The 15,874-nt window shown below is 32.2% G+C and overlaps 1 pseudogene; it reads left to right on the plus strand.

The window, feature by feature from the left end:
* The first annotated feature begins 14,291 nt into the window (after nucleotides 1–14,291).
* On the plus strand, nucleotides 14,292–15,049 carry LOC132702791 (uncharacterized; annotated as a pseudogene).
* The last annotated feature ends 825 nt before the right edge of the window (nucleotides 15,050–15,874 follow it).

Below are 15,874 nucleotides of genomic sequence, written 5' to 3' on the forward strand. Positions count from 1 at the left end.
AATAATAGCAGCATACCCAGTTAATGAAACTTCCCTCGAAATATGTCAAAGCTTAACTAAATTCTTTTCACATCATGGAACCCCAAGCAAAATTACTACATGTAACGCACAAAGTTTTAAAAGTAACCTAGTACAAGACTTGTGTAAGACGTATCGAATCGAGTATAATCCAAATTTAAACTCACCAGTCGAAAGATTCCATTCTACCCTTAAGGAAAGTCTCGTCGCTCTAAAAAACGATCATCGTACTAAAACGATCCAAGAGCTAATGGATATCGCAACATTAAATTATAATAATAGTATACATTCTTCCCATAAGTATACTCCTTTCCAAATTCTAAAAGAAAATCTGAACTATCAATTAAATTTCGAGAAAAACCTAAATCAATAGCAAACAGGTTATGTGTATGAACTTGCGGAAATCTTTAAGGAACTTAATGAAAAAATAAATTTAAAACTTAATGCAAAAAAGGCAAATGTTTTAGCTAAAATAAATGAAAAGCGCGAAAATGACACCGAAATACCCGAAGATACTAATCAACTAATAAATACACCTCGGAAGTTAACACAAAAATCAAAACCCAAATAAAAATTGACACAATTAAAAAATCAAAGACACCCTAAAGATATTAAAAGACATTTACAATTTTTGGGTATAAGAATGAAGATTGCCATTATCCTGCCGCCGCTAATCGTAAGTGCCCAATATAAGATATAACAAACCCCCTGTTACCAGTACATCAAGGAAACAGTTATGTGATAACTTGATCAATCAGTTATGACTAACTTACAGGATTAGCTATTATCTTGATTCGGGTTTAAAGGCCGTCGTCGGTTGGAATAACTTCCTAACGTTTCGCTAGCACGAGTGGCGAGCTTCTTCAGAGGTCCTTCCATCTCCGATGTTGAACGTAGATTGTTTAAAATTAACGAAATCAACGCTTTTACGAATTAATGTTACATTAGATAATTTAAAAACGCCCTTAAGTCACTTATTAGTAAGTCGGGCCCTGGATCTTATTGACCAAGAGGAATATATTAAAGCCTTTATTAATCATTATACCACTCCATTAAAAATAATTAAAAGAGGACTTTTTAATTTCTTTGAAAAGGCACAAAAATACTTATTTTGAACTCTAGACTCAGATGATGGTCAAAGATACGACCAATATATTAAAACTCTTCAAGAAATCCTACACCAAGACATATCCTCAATACAGACTTTCGTTAAACGCCTCACAAAGGACATAGACGCTCAGCTGAATAATATAAAAAATAATCAGCAAAATATACTGACCCAAACTAACTACCTAGCAAAAATGACGCAAACTATAACAATAACCTCTTATTTCATTATCCTACTCTATAACCTGGAAGACAATCTTCGCGTTATTAATGAAATACGAATGAATGTGCGTACTATCAACTTGGCCGAAATAAATGTAATGCACCACAGCATTTTTAAATATAAAGAACTTAAAAATATTATATCTAAACTTGACCAAAAATACGAATTCCCTTTGATAATATAATGAAATACTACGAAGTAGCGCACGCTGACGTTACGATTAAAATGACCTTATTATATTTTACGTAGCCATACCCCTTATTTCTAACAAACCTTACGGTATATACCCCACACCAATATCCGTTAAAAACATTCCCTATCTTTTGAAATCAATAAACGATTTCTTTAACCTAAAGGAAAACTGTTACAAAATCGAAGACATATCCTTATGCCCCAGCAATCTGCTAAATAAAAATTAACCCTGTATTCCACAAACAATCAATTTATCTAATCATTATCTAGTGATTATTATAGTTATCCCTAATATCCTAGAAAATATATATTTTCATTGCCCAAATCAACAAAGTGCTGAAATAATAAATAAAGCATCTTTAATTCTGCCCGCAGAGTGTAATGTTAAAATTAAAACTAATAATTATGACTCTCAAAAAGAAGATATAATTAATTAAATTTAATTAATTAATTTCAGACTAAAACTGAAGAATTGATTCAAAATATCGAACCACTACAGTTGAGAGAAATTAATGTTGAAAATATAAAACAAATATAAAACAAGACATTTAAAGTGCTCGAAAACTAGTAAATCACCCTCTAAAACGCTTAACCTTGGTACACTCTAGCATTTCAATTACTGTAATAGTTGTTATTATAATTACACTAATAGTAATTATTGTATTTTATTATTATTACCTGAAAAGAAAACCAAATGTAAAGGTGGGTGTAGAACTAAACACTTTCGAAAATCAACCCCCATTTTCTCAGACTTGAGGAGGGAGGAGCTATATGGCCACTTATGATAAGTATGTTTAATAAAGAATAGTATGGCGAGATATGTGCTTATTCAGCAACTGTATTTATATAAATACGCTCACTCTTCATAAGATAAAACAGTTTTTATGTCACTTTGTGTCACTAAATATTGGTGTGTTACTTGTAATATAAATAAAAATCGTTTTTAAAAATACGAGTTTCACATTTTGAAATAATTATTGACGTCAGGCAACATTTTTATTAAAAATATAAGTAGGATTGTAATTCAATAAATTATTATGGAAACAAAAAACTAAAACTAACTTCCTTTTATTTTCCATGTTAAAACATTTAAGCTCCTTCAGTTTGAAGTTTCACTAATGACGCACGACTTTTGTATTATATTATAAAGCGCTTAGCTTCCCTAAATCGTCATTTATGATTATTTGAGTGTAATTTTGTTCATCAAGGTTGGAAGACAAATAAATAAAAACATTTAAAACATAACCCTGTTGACAAATTTAATCGTTTAACTTTTATGACTAATTTAAATTGATTGATTAAACATAAATTTATTAGAACAAAATAGGAAAGAGGAACCAGACATTTTTTACGAAAAATTGAAATATGTTTTTTTATATTTTGCTGCCGCAAAATTTTTAAGGTTTACGGATTCGTTGTTAGTCTATAAAAATCAAATAATTTGCTCCGAAAAACCGGAAACAAATACTATAAAGTTAGATTCAACGGTCATCGCTAAACATCAGACGGATAACGAATTGCCTTAGCCGTGCCAGATAATCGTAATAACAATTACATTGTAAATTTATTATAAGGCTTTACGAGATTTCTTGCCGCCAAACGGGTAAATGTAGAGCGAGTTTCTTAGTACGTCACAGTGGCGGTGTATAATAATGGTTGCAAAAAAAGGATGACATAAACAACCTCGTGTCAGCTTTATGAAAACGTCTGACGTTTAATGACACCGATAATACGCAAAACGATAATTAAATGATACTTGTGCAGACGTTTTAGTACTGTTTGTAAAACACGTACTACAATAATACGGAGATGGACTTTTTGACAGAAATTACTCGGGAATGCGCCATTTTATGCTTACACGCAAAGAACACCCCATTTTATTACGAACTAATAATAATGTATGAGGATTTCATTTCGCAAATTAATATTTAATAAATAAAAGAAAAAAAAAGGGAACCATGAAAAATAGAAGCTTGAAGAGCATTTTTCAGAATCATTTTGGAAAGGGACAGTATAAAATTTGGTGCATAATTGCTATTTTATAAAATACAAAAATAAAATAGATATAATTTAACTAGCAGACCCATTCATTAAATTAAATTTTTCGTAAATAATGTCTGGTTGCTCTTTCCAGTTTTAATCCAACAAATTTATATTTAATCAAACAATTTTACATAATTATAACAATTAATTTATTAAATTTATTACTAGGGTGATGTAGGTGCTCAAGTAATCATAAATGACGATTTAGGGAAGCTAACCGCTTTCTCCGAAAAACAAAAGTCGTGCATCATTAGTAAATACTACAGACTAAAGGAGCTCAAATGGCTTAACATGGAAAATGAAAGTAAGTCAATTTTACTCATTTGTGTCCATAAAATTTTATTGACTTGCAATCCTCCATATCTTGTTTTATTTTTTTTTAAGTTAATAATATGAATGATATATAGATCACTGTATTGTTCTTCGTAGTCTTAAGCAGCAGAAAAACTTCAACCTTTTTTCGAACCTTTAGAGATTTTTTGTCATTCGGCAATGAATTGTTTGTGAATAGTCTTCGAGGAAGTAGTTGGGATTTTTTATGCTCTTTTGATGATATGAACATACAAGTTGACAATTAACCAAAACTTAAAAATAGGTCACGTTAAGTCAAATATTGCTTTAATTAAACGATCATGGAGAATTAAGAAATTTTTGAACAATGAGTAAGAGCCGATTCATGTTTTTTCTATGTAATAATAGATCAGGGTGTTCCTTAATGATACGCGAATATTTTAGTGGGTGAATCTACATAAAAAAATATGATAACATGTTAAATAAACTATTGTCTAAAAACTCTGTCCATGAAATAAAAATTAAAACAATACCAAAAAAATCGGAAAATTAAAAAATATATATCATAATGTATAAAATATACTTGGCCAAATATGCAAGTTAACTATATTTAGTTTGTATTTACGATGAAACATCTTCAACATCCGAGCCAACATTGGAACTGCTACTACCAGAAAATGTTCCTGCATCTACATTAATATCAAATAATGGTACAAGTGTATTCTCTTTTTCCTAGTATTCTGTTATTATATTTTCTGTGTATTATACATCTGATCAAATTTTCTTTAAAAAATAATTAAGTATACATTGGTAAGTATTTTTAACACTTATTAACAACTCACATTTTCAACCATTTTCTGGCAATTTTTCAAAAATGCGACCCTGTTTTATAGTGGAAACTACAGTAATTATGCGGTAGTTGGTGCTATTTCTATCGGGGCGTAATAAACAATGATGGAACACCGGCAGGGAATAAGGTGAGTTTTACCATTCGAGTGGAAGCAGACAAAATACTCAGGCACTTTCTCTCTTGATTTTCTAACCGACTATGCCATCGCAAATCGTACCGACTATATATTTCATCTCAACTTAGTTCGGTAAAGCATTTAGATGCCGAAAGTACTTTCCGAAAAATTAAAAGTGCTTTTTTTTTTCGAGCTCGCGAAAAGCACAATACACAAGGAGAGCGGGGTAATATTGCAGTTGAATAAAAGTAGACAGCACGCATCCTTGTCGCACCCCCCTTTTGGTCTGCATGTTGTCGGACATATTGTTGTCTAGTAGAGGTTTTCAATGCATCGGATGTTTTTCTGACTTACATCGAGCTTTTTAAGGAGCTGCATTGGTTTGTGGTGTTGAACGCGGTCAAATACCTTTTCATAATGTATGAAACAGAGGCAAACATCCCTTCTCCGGTCATAGCGGTTCTAGACAAGCACTTATGTTTTAATTGCCTCTCTTGTGCCTAGCCCTTGTCTAAACTCAAATTGTGAGTCGTTTATGTCTCTTTCACACTTTCCGAATATTCTTTGGTGTATAATTTTAAGACATTTTTTTAGGGTATAAATTTGTGGTCTTTGCCTCTTCTTGCATTTGTTTTCTTAGGCAATGGGATAAAAGTAGAGTTCAGCCATTGCCCAGGATAGTGACCTGTCTCATATATGATGTTAAACACCTTATGCAGTGTTATGATGCCTCTTTCATAGAGGAGTTTGAGTACTTCTGAAGGAATTTGATCCGGGTCAGTAGCTTTGTTATTTTTTGAATTACGTATAGCTTTCTCAGTCTACCCTTTAGTGATCGGTGGACCAGGTAGAGAGTTAATGGTGTTAACTGGGGGTCTGTCGTCTTCAAAAAAGTTTGCTATATGCTTTTCCCAATCATTGATCTTTTCTTTGCTGCCGAGGACTAACTGGTTGTTATTGTTGCCTGTTATCGGCAGTCTCCTTTAGCTTTTTGTGCATATTAAAATCGTCATGTTGATTTTGCAGTTGTTATATTACAGAGCATTCGTGTTTAAGCCATTCGTTGTTTGCTATTCAATCTTATAAGTCTTTGAATACTTTGTAAGTGTTGTTGTTCTTATACTTTCAACTGAAAAAATGTAATTCTGTCAATCTCGTCTGAGTATATGTGGATATTGAGGACAACGAGATGGATGACTACAGTCAGTGTGCTGAAGAGCGAGCTGAATAAACAGCTACGGAAGCAGTTATCTCTACATTGGTAGAAACGCAGCGGAAGGTTCTACTGACAAGACCATCTACGCTTTAAAATCAAAAATGGGACCACAACTTCAGTCGCGTTAGACTGGTGGGAACTGTAACAGGACACTACCATCTAAGAAGGCACCTCTATATCATGGAGGTGGGCGACGATGGTACATATAGACTGTGTTTCGAATCCATCCCATCCATCTCCTAACCAGCTGCGCGTCATTAGCGAGCAGCCGACTAAAGAGTACTAGAGCTCAATTCATTGGACCCAAGTAAATATTCAAACTTCCCGTGAAGCCCATGTACTTCCTCGACAGTAGAAGGAACTTCTAGGGACGGTAGTGTAGATATGCGATAGATAGGTCAGGAACACACGTCAGATAGAATAGCAATAGGAATAACGAAGTACATTTTGTCTTGATTTTTGAGATACGACATGTACTTTGTACATGGAACTGCTTTTTGAGTTCATAATATTTGGTTTGATATTTTCTAAAATACTTGTTAGCTTGACTAATAATTTCAGTAATAATTACTTGATTAATTTAAGTTAAATTTTGCTTTTATTTTGTTTTGTAATACTGTAATATCATGTAATAAATGGCCCACGAACAACTGTCATTATTTTTTACAGTTTCAAACATCCTCGCAAAATTTTTGTTTTAGATAATTTACAAAAATGCATAAAAATTGCTGGGGAAAATACATCTCTTCGAACGGAAATGTGTGTCGAGCAGTGGTGTTTGTTTTCACTGTTCAAAATATCCATCTATACTTTCTTTTGAACTATATTTCCGTTACCAAATTGTATAATACTACATTAGGTGTCGTTCATATACTACATACATAAAAATCTAACAGTTCTTGTTATTTGTTTTAAGAAAGGAATTTCTTCGTAAATTAAAAATATATAAAGCATCCCAAAAGAGAATAGAATTTGCCATTTTTACTTTTTTTATTTGAACTCTTTAATCATTGTATCTTCATTAGCTATTGCAAGATATTATATAAAAAAATCTGGTTATGCTTCCTAAAGCCCCTGTCTAGTCACTGTATTATACTGTATAATGTATAGTGTACTATTTGTTGCGTATTATAATGAAAAAACATAGCTCTATGCAACAGGTCTTTTTTGCAGCAATTTCGTATAATTTATTTATTATTACATACTGAGCAAACAGTGAGGCACAACACTTTAATTTAAATATTGTTTAAAACTTATTTTTTTAGTAAGTAAGCTTTAGGCCTTCAATTTATTTTTAGATTTTGTTGTATTTTTAGTTTTAAACTATTACTAAATACTGTGTGACATAATCTGTAATCTGCTAAGATATCCAAACCTAGGACACATAATATCAGTAAACTTTTAGATACCCACAATTATACTTAGGTAACTGTTTAACAATTTAATGTGATGTGTAAATATGCAGGTGTAAAATTAAAATTCCGCGTTCCATAAGAAAAAAAAACAACTATAATTTGGTGCCCTTTCCAGAAAATAATATTATATATATAATACACGAAAAGAAAATGTTACTCAATACATAACGTACCAATATTTCGTTTTGCAAAATAAAACATAAGACTATTGAAAACCAAACCCACTAACCCAAACTAATAGAATTTAGTCCACCTTGTATAATAACAAATATAAAAATATAGTGGGATACATGAAACTGTTTTTTTAATCATATTTTCTACTGGTCATTAAACTCGCTCGTAAATGGAATTGTGAATATCAACAAAAAAATTTTTGCAGTTCATATAAGTACCTCGTATGAGAGAATGCGTGCTATCCACGTAAACAAAGACAATGAAATTAGTTAATAGCTTAAAATTGCAGAGCGAAATGCGCATAGCACACAGTTCCACGAAATAAGTATTAAAACATACCAGCCTCGTTCCTTAGGGTACACCTGCATGCTAAAACTGAACAAAAAATATTTAAATAATGAGTACAAATACAGTGTTTCGCTCTCGGTTTGGCGATGTTTCCGAGAGCGTTTGAACGGTTGGCAAATCTGCAAGTATTGCTTTATATACCAGGGTATCCCAGAATATGTATATGTAAATTTAATGTTATCGGAACTCTAAACTATCTCAACGTGTAATTTTTACTATTTTGGGACTCACAAAAGTTTTTACTGCTTGAAAGCAGTGTGCAAAAAGTGAGGTATCAAGAGTGGTTTGAAAATTATGATAAAAAACATAGTGTTCTTTTTAGAATTCCAACACTCAGTATCTTATAAAGCGTTTTCGGACAAACATGTCTATATGAAACTATGCCATAAAAACTTTTCTAATTAATTTCGGAGCACCATGTATAAAAAGAATCGCTTTACAGAAAATCTTGTGTGCAACACCTTAAAAAAAAAGTATATTTGCTGCAATCAACAGGACGGGATTGGAACTCTCGGCATATTTCGTGCAACAAATGTACCTTTTCTGCAAAAGTAAAGGTTCTAGACTGTACAATTCTATTGGCTTAATAGGGATTTGTTAAGAAATATTGAAAACAGTCCAGCAGTTTATTGTTAAAATTTAATCTTCGATTTTATTTTGTCTATATGGATTCATAACGCAACGTCAAAGCTCAAGATCAATAGAGCAGAGTTTGTTTAACTGTTATAAAACCAGCAGCCAAATTATAAGATTCTCAAAATAATAAAAGTTACATGTTGATCACTCCCTTTACAATTTAGTAGACGCCATAACATTAAATTTAAAATTCCTTGTTGGAAAATATCCCAGATGACAATTTTCGCTCAAAGATAAAACGTGATTTAATTAATTTTTTAATTTTAACTTTCAAAATTTTAAGGAAATGTTTACATGACCGTTAGACATTGCATATACATAAATGTCCTACAAATTGCCCACATATTCTTAGACACCGTTATACCGATTGAGTTTATTAGGTAATTTGTAGTAATAATGTTTTTTGAAAGAAACACTAAAATTTTAAGTTCAAAATTTCAAAACAACATAAAAGATTCTTAACGTATATAAAGTTGGGAATTTCGATAATAAATATTCTTATCAGAACATGTCAGGCGATTTTTAGTAAATTATCAATAAACGTGTCAATCAATTTATCAATTCCTAAATTTTGGGGAAATTCGTGAATAAGTAAAAAAAAATCTTGATTTAAAATGTGTTATATGTTATATACAGGGTAATTAGTCTTGAATATCCTATTGAAAGTCTGCGAGAAGTAACGGGAACATTTCAAAATTTGGTGTATGTAGTATTCTGTATACTAGAAATATTGGTTTTGCTTAATTTTGACTTTCTTTTTTATACTGCTTCCAAACAGTATATAATGCGTGCTAAACAGAGGTGGTTGTACAATACATGCAACTCAGGATGTGCTACGTGCAGCAAATATATACTTTTTGCACTAACATTTGTAGTAAACTGCAAAATGTTGTTGGTCCAGCAGTTTAGTTTTAAAATTGTATACGTTGCATATGTACTTTTAAAACAACCGCTAAAATCAAAAGCATACCATTATGTGATTTGGGAGAAAAGAGAAATAGTTCAGATTTTAATTTTTAACTATCGATCCACTTGTAAAGGCGGTTAATGGCGACTCCAGTTATTTGCTCATTTACTGCGTGCGATCAACTGCAAATATTCGATGCCAAATCATCATCGGCAGAGATTCGTAGAACAGGAAGGGGGCAATTGATCACCCGACGTATAACCATTCTAGACCATAAACCGCTCGTACTTCTCGCGTTTCGAATAACACAGTAGAACCTGTATATAAGAATGCGTCTCTCTAATTCCCTGCCCGGGCCGGTTCTTTACAATTCCCGATAAAAATACGCCGTTATTTTTGCAAGCTGCGCCTGGTCGGATTTTGTTATTTTTATTATGTTTCTCTCGTCCCAGTCGGTTACTGACCTAACTCTACGTCTGCAGAGGGCCCTACTAGCGCAACGACCAATCTTGGGGGCCATGGGCGCCGAATTAATACGTGTAGTTAAATCTTGTTTACGACCGACGGTAAAGCGGTTGCTATTGAAATTGACGACAGGATATAATATGAATAACGATTCGGTTTTAGATGGTACGAGTTTTTTAGATCGTATTCCGTAAAAGAGCGTCCTGTAATTAAAACTTTATGAACGTGTAGGTTAGGTTAGAGCAGCTGCAGGAATGCTTGATGTTTGATGTTTGATGGATAATTTAGTTTATTTTTTTATTCCGACTGATTACAGTCAAAACAAAAAGTCAAAAAGGCACATGCAAGACATATGCATGTTTGCATAAAAACAACATTTAAAGGATACAGAGAGAAAGCCAACCGAATCCAAAATTTATAAAATCTGGATTATCACTTCAATATGTTCTTCGCTCTATGTATTATATATAATTAATCTATTAAACAAAAGTGCATATCAAACTATATACGGGGAATGATTAAAATATGGAACAAATTTATTTAAAAATCATCATCATCCCGATTTTTTGCAGTAAACAGGAAATATACAAGATGGGTCAAGAAGTAAATGTCGATGCCATATTCCTTTTTTAAAGGGAACATCATTTTTTAAAACCATTTCAGTCATAATTCATGTTACATCCTCTAGCTCTTACTTTTCATGTGCTAAAGAATAAAAAACAAATTTAATTTTTAAATCAATAGGCAAATAGCTAGTTCCCGTAAAATTCTTAAATTGTGAAAATTACATTTTTATCAGTAAAGAAAGTGAACATTGCGCAGTTTTTATTGGATATTTACACAAAACGAGAACTCAAGATAAAGTTTTGTTTAGGGCAAAAATTAAGAGAAAATTTATATTATGAAGAAGAAATTATTTTATTGGGTTTTGAAAATGCCCACCATTAAATTCTTGACAATGTACTAATCGATTTAAAAATCGTCCCAAAAAAATTACTCAGGATATTTTCATTAATGTGTCTTCTTCTTACCTGAATCTACATTTTCTTATTTTTTCTTATGCACTTTTGGATTTAAATATGAGCAGTGGATTGTCTCTGATCTATTGGGGATTATGTATACTGAAAATAGAACAATTAAAAATAATAAAATAAATAACATAATAAATAATAAATAACTCACAAATGTATAATTACACCTTATAAAAAGATATAACTCGCAACCATTTTTGCAGACAGAAAAATACAAAATGGTTGAATTAAATTTGAATTCACCACGGCAGCAGCATTAACGGTTTAAAAGTTGATAGATAGATAAAAACTTATAAGGTTGTGACTCTCGCGCATAAAATGGGGAAGAAAAGCAAATCGTGTGGTCAGAGATTTAAAAAGCCAGCTCAATTTTGAAGAATTTTTTTTAATCTTTAAAACCAAGAGATCTCCAGACGAAGAGAAAGTGGACAGACTTACACCATTGAAAACAAACAATGCGATTGAGAATTACCTTACATATAATTGAAAGGAAAACTTTTTTTAACAATAAGTTTACCAAAAAATACACAAATAGCTTCAACTTATTCAAGTTGCATTTTTATGGTAAAAAGGATACAATCTATAGGTCAATGTTTTCGCTACTAAAATCTCTTAGGTCCTTTGGGAGTTTTGGGAGGCATACATATTTTCAACCAAATTACTTATAAATTACACATTTTCAACCACTGATACTGAAGTACTTTCTTATAACTTTGTTCATGGAAAAACTGCTGTCTATGGAATTCTTGATAAAATTGACCTGCATATATATTCCTACCAAAACAACTGGAGCACGTTCACCCTACAACATACTACATCAATAGATTTATTTCTGGAGCTGCTAGACTAGCCAACCAACACTACCTGAATCATTTTTTTATACCGTCCAGATGTTCTTGAACCAAGGCTAGAGTAATTTAAAAAATTAAAAGTATTGCATTTTATCTTTTATCTCTGTAACCTGATTTACTTATTACTCACCATTATTTTCTGTTTTTATTTTGTTAATTTTTATGAATTTCACTTATTCAGCCATTTTGATTTTATAGTTTGACGTTTTGTTACTTGCAGGTTTTTGAGCGTCAGAGGTATTGGAACAAAAATATTTTAATGCATTTTCTGGTTGGTGTAGTGGTTTCAGGAAAAAAGACAAACATCACGAATTGTAAGAGCTTTTTAAAATATATTAAAATAAGCTGCTATTGCTCGAATGTTGTTGTTAATTCCCAGCACAGTTTCGTTGATAATACTATATTTCAATGAAAGAAATAATTTAAATATATCAACATATGAACTGCTTACTAGAGAAATGTACTTTTCAGTGACAAGACACGTTTAATTTCGATGGAATTATACACGTTTTAAGCCCTGTAAACCAGCATTGTAATCCCAACTATTTAACCCCTAGAGTAGAGCATGATAAAGGTAGTGTAGTCTTGTGGGCTTGCCATTCACCTGCGAGGTTCATCCTCTACACTCTATTGATGGCATAATGAACAGGATCATGTACAGAGTGTTTAAAATAGAGTTCGATTTTTGTTCATTTAATCAGTCTATTCTAATAAAAATGTTTGCAATATTTTTGCCACCACCATTTTTAATAAATTACCAATCAATCCTTCCTCAATGCATAGTTTCATGCTTTTCTTAAAGCAACTTGATTAGATACCGCCTCATCTGTATTATACATTATCATTGTGTGCAGAAATAAATCCTTTATTATTATTATTATCATTAATTATTATTAATTGTTATTAATTAATTTGTTGTAAGGTGTTGGTTCCATACATTTAATTTAATTTAAAAATCTAAAAATAATTAAAAATATCTCCTTTTAAACAACTGCGTCACGCACCTTGGATGCGAGTCGCCCCTGCCTTCTGCAAGATCCTAACCCCACGTTGCATAGACACTGGCCATCGTTTCAGTTGATCTTGATTGACGACCAGTTGAATTTTTAATTTCTGCCATTGTCTTGCCGTATCTACGTTCGGCAAACGGACGTATGCTTGATATCGACATTTTTGCGGCTAAGTTGCTCTCGCACAATGCGGGAATTGATCGTCTTTTTACTATGCCGTTCTTCTAACTTGAGATATATGTCGGTCTGCTATTGACGGCGGCGTCTTCTGTCAGGAGAAATTCACCGCTTTCGAATGCACTTACTATTTATTTTTCGTCAATTTTAAAGCTTGCTTGTAGTGGACCACCCAAGCACTAAGATCGAATTTTGGCTCTTACAATAATTTTATATCTCAATAAAGGTTGTTCTATATATATTCTTTATGTATTCTATACTCTAAATATATATTGAACCGTTGGAGCTAAAATTATCAAACTTTTCTCCTTTTTTTGCATCTGTAAACTTCCCATAAGGCAGTTTATTAGGCATCGCTAACAAATAACGTAAGTGTCCGAAAGGCGCAGCTGTCGACTTGAAATTTCGCCAAGATCCCCTAACGAAACATATTGGAGCTGGAATGTAGGTCCAAGGAAAACATTGTGTCGTGCGCCCCAGAAATTTCTTCTGGTGCCCGAGAAACGTACAATGACAAGATATTCCTTACTGACGCTCCAATGGATTTACTAGCTTTGCAAAAACAGCTAAGAACTCTGGATATTATTTTTTTCTGTTGACTTGGAGGACACAAAGCTGCTTTTTTTTGGAGTCGATCAATAAATAAATTTTTCTATCTAAGACTAGCAACTTCATTTAGTACTTTACTGTATCGTCATTCGGATGTCAGAGACCTGTTAACTCAGGAAAGATACCAAAGTCAGTTGTCAATGGTCTACAATATTATGAACGTCCAAAATTGTAACTATTTAGATTTAGCAATTAACGTTTCCTCTCCTCCTCTCATGACATAATTAACAGTTTTCTCTCTAATATTGAATGGAATTTTATTCCAGATCTTTTTGATATATACATATGAATAAATATTTACTTTTCTTTTTCAAGTATGAAATTGGTTTTAGTTTCGTTTAGTCGTAGGGGACCTTATGCTTTCGATAAATTAATTTATATTATTCAAAATTGATTTTACTACTCCGTAGGCCTGTAATAGTGGACAGATTATTCTATTGACCAACCAGCATGCAACTTTCTCTTGGTCGCATTCTGAAAAGACTAAGAACGAATCTGGAAAGCTTTAACAAAGCAAACATTAAAAAAATTATATTAACTTTTCATAAAAAACATGTGGTTTGTTTTTTCCGTTTTATTCTAATAAAGTTATGTTTAATTGTATATATAAAACATGTCATCATATCACTATATCGAGCACCAGCAATATTCACTGCTTCATCATTTTCGAAAAGTATGGTCCAATGATGCCTCAAGCCCAAAATGAGCACCAAACAATGACACGTTGAGGATTAATTTGTTTTTGGATGACTAGCACTTAACGCGGCAATTTTGAAGGTTAACAAATCAATCAAGTTAAAAATATGCTTCATACCATGGCTAAAAATTATATTTTTTGAAAAATCGGCATCTTCTTGTTGATGTTCTATAATCCATTCAAAGAACTCTCTTTGCTGTTCATGGTCATTAATCTTCAGGTCCTGTATCGATTAAACTTTGTAAGCATGGAAATGCAGTTCTTCAGTAAGTGTACGCTGTAGAAGGCTTCTTAGAATTTGTAATTCTTGATGTTCCTACACTGTCACACTCTCAAGCACCGCTTCGATATTGACTTTTGAACAACTTGTATTTGCACGACCAGTATGTTTAGCATTACTAATCTGCTTGAATTTTCCAATTACTCTCTTTATAGTTAGTCCTAGAAGTTAAATAACCATGCCGATCATATTTTGAATAAAAATTTGTGGCTGCTAAACTTTTATTATTTTCGAAATACGGTTCAATAACGAAAAAGAATTGTTATATCGTATAACACTAAGCAAAACTATCCCTAAACTTCCAGCTTTAGAAGTGTTCGTTTTTCAGGGTAGTCATCAATTTACTACAAAAATGGCGTTAATTTTGGAACACTCTTTAGCTTTAACACAATGATCTGCACTCTCTGAGCCTCCCTAAAAAATTTTTCAGGGTAGTCAACAATTTACTAAAAAAATGGTGTTAATTTTGGAACACTGTTTAGCTTTAACACAATGATCTGCACTCTCTGAGCCTCCCTAAAAAATTAGCTATACCGAATCCTTCCTATTACATATGCGTGGAAAAGATTTGGAGCTGCTGTTATTCCTTCATGATCTTTCATCCCCTTTAACGTAATGCATAGCCAGGTTCCCTTACAGTTTTTCAATCTTCTTCTCCTAATCCATCTTGCTACCTATTTCAATACCCAGTAACGAAAAGTTTTCTGTAGTTTAAATTTCTTTGTTTTATTTTATTTAAATCAAATTATCAAAAAAGTCTTATCAAATTAATTAATTAAAAACTTCGACACAAAAAATTGCTATTTTGTAATATAGTTGATGCAGAACATTTTTGAATATAAGGTGTGACTTTGATTTTATAGACAAATGCTTAGAAATTTTCGTGGTCTATTAAAAACTTAGGGGCCACCTCCCACACGTATGAGTGATAAGTATTTCCCCATCGTAAATATGGGAATACGAAACATGCACGCTGATTTTTTTTATCTTGATAAAAAGCTGCTTATAAAAACCTACTAACGAAATAACAATTGAATGATCCATAGCTTCCGTCGATGAGAATGCCACACGAAACTTATCGCCTTTATGAATCAAAACGCATATTAATAATAGTGCAAGGCTATGGGAAAACAGCAAAAAGAAATAAGAAAAAACACGCAAAGTAGTTATACAGTGAACAGCTAAAATGTGGAACAAAATCATTTTAAATTCAGGTATT

Source organism: Cylas formicarius, unplaced genomic scaffold (genome assembly GCF_029955315.1).
Source record: "Cylas formicarius isolate icCylForm1 unplaced genomic scaffold, icCylForm1.1 PGA_scaffold_6__28_contigs__length_40554024, whole genome shotgun sequence".
Classification (NCBI taxonomy): domain Eukaryota; kingdom Metazoa; phylum Arthropoda; class Insecta; order Coleoptera; family Brentidae; genus Cylas; species Cylas formicarius.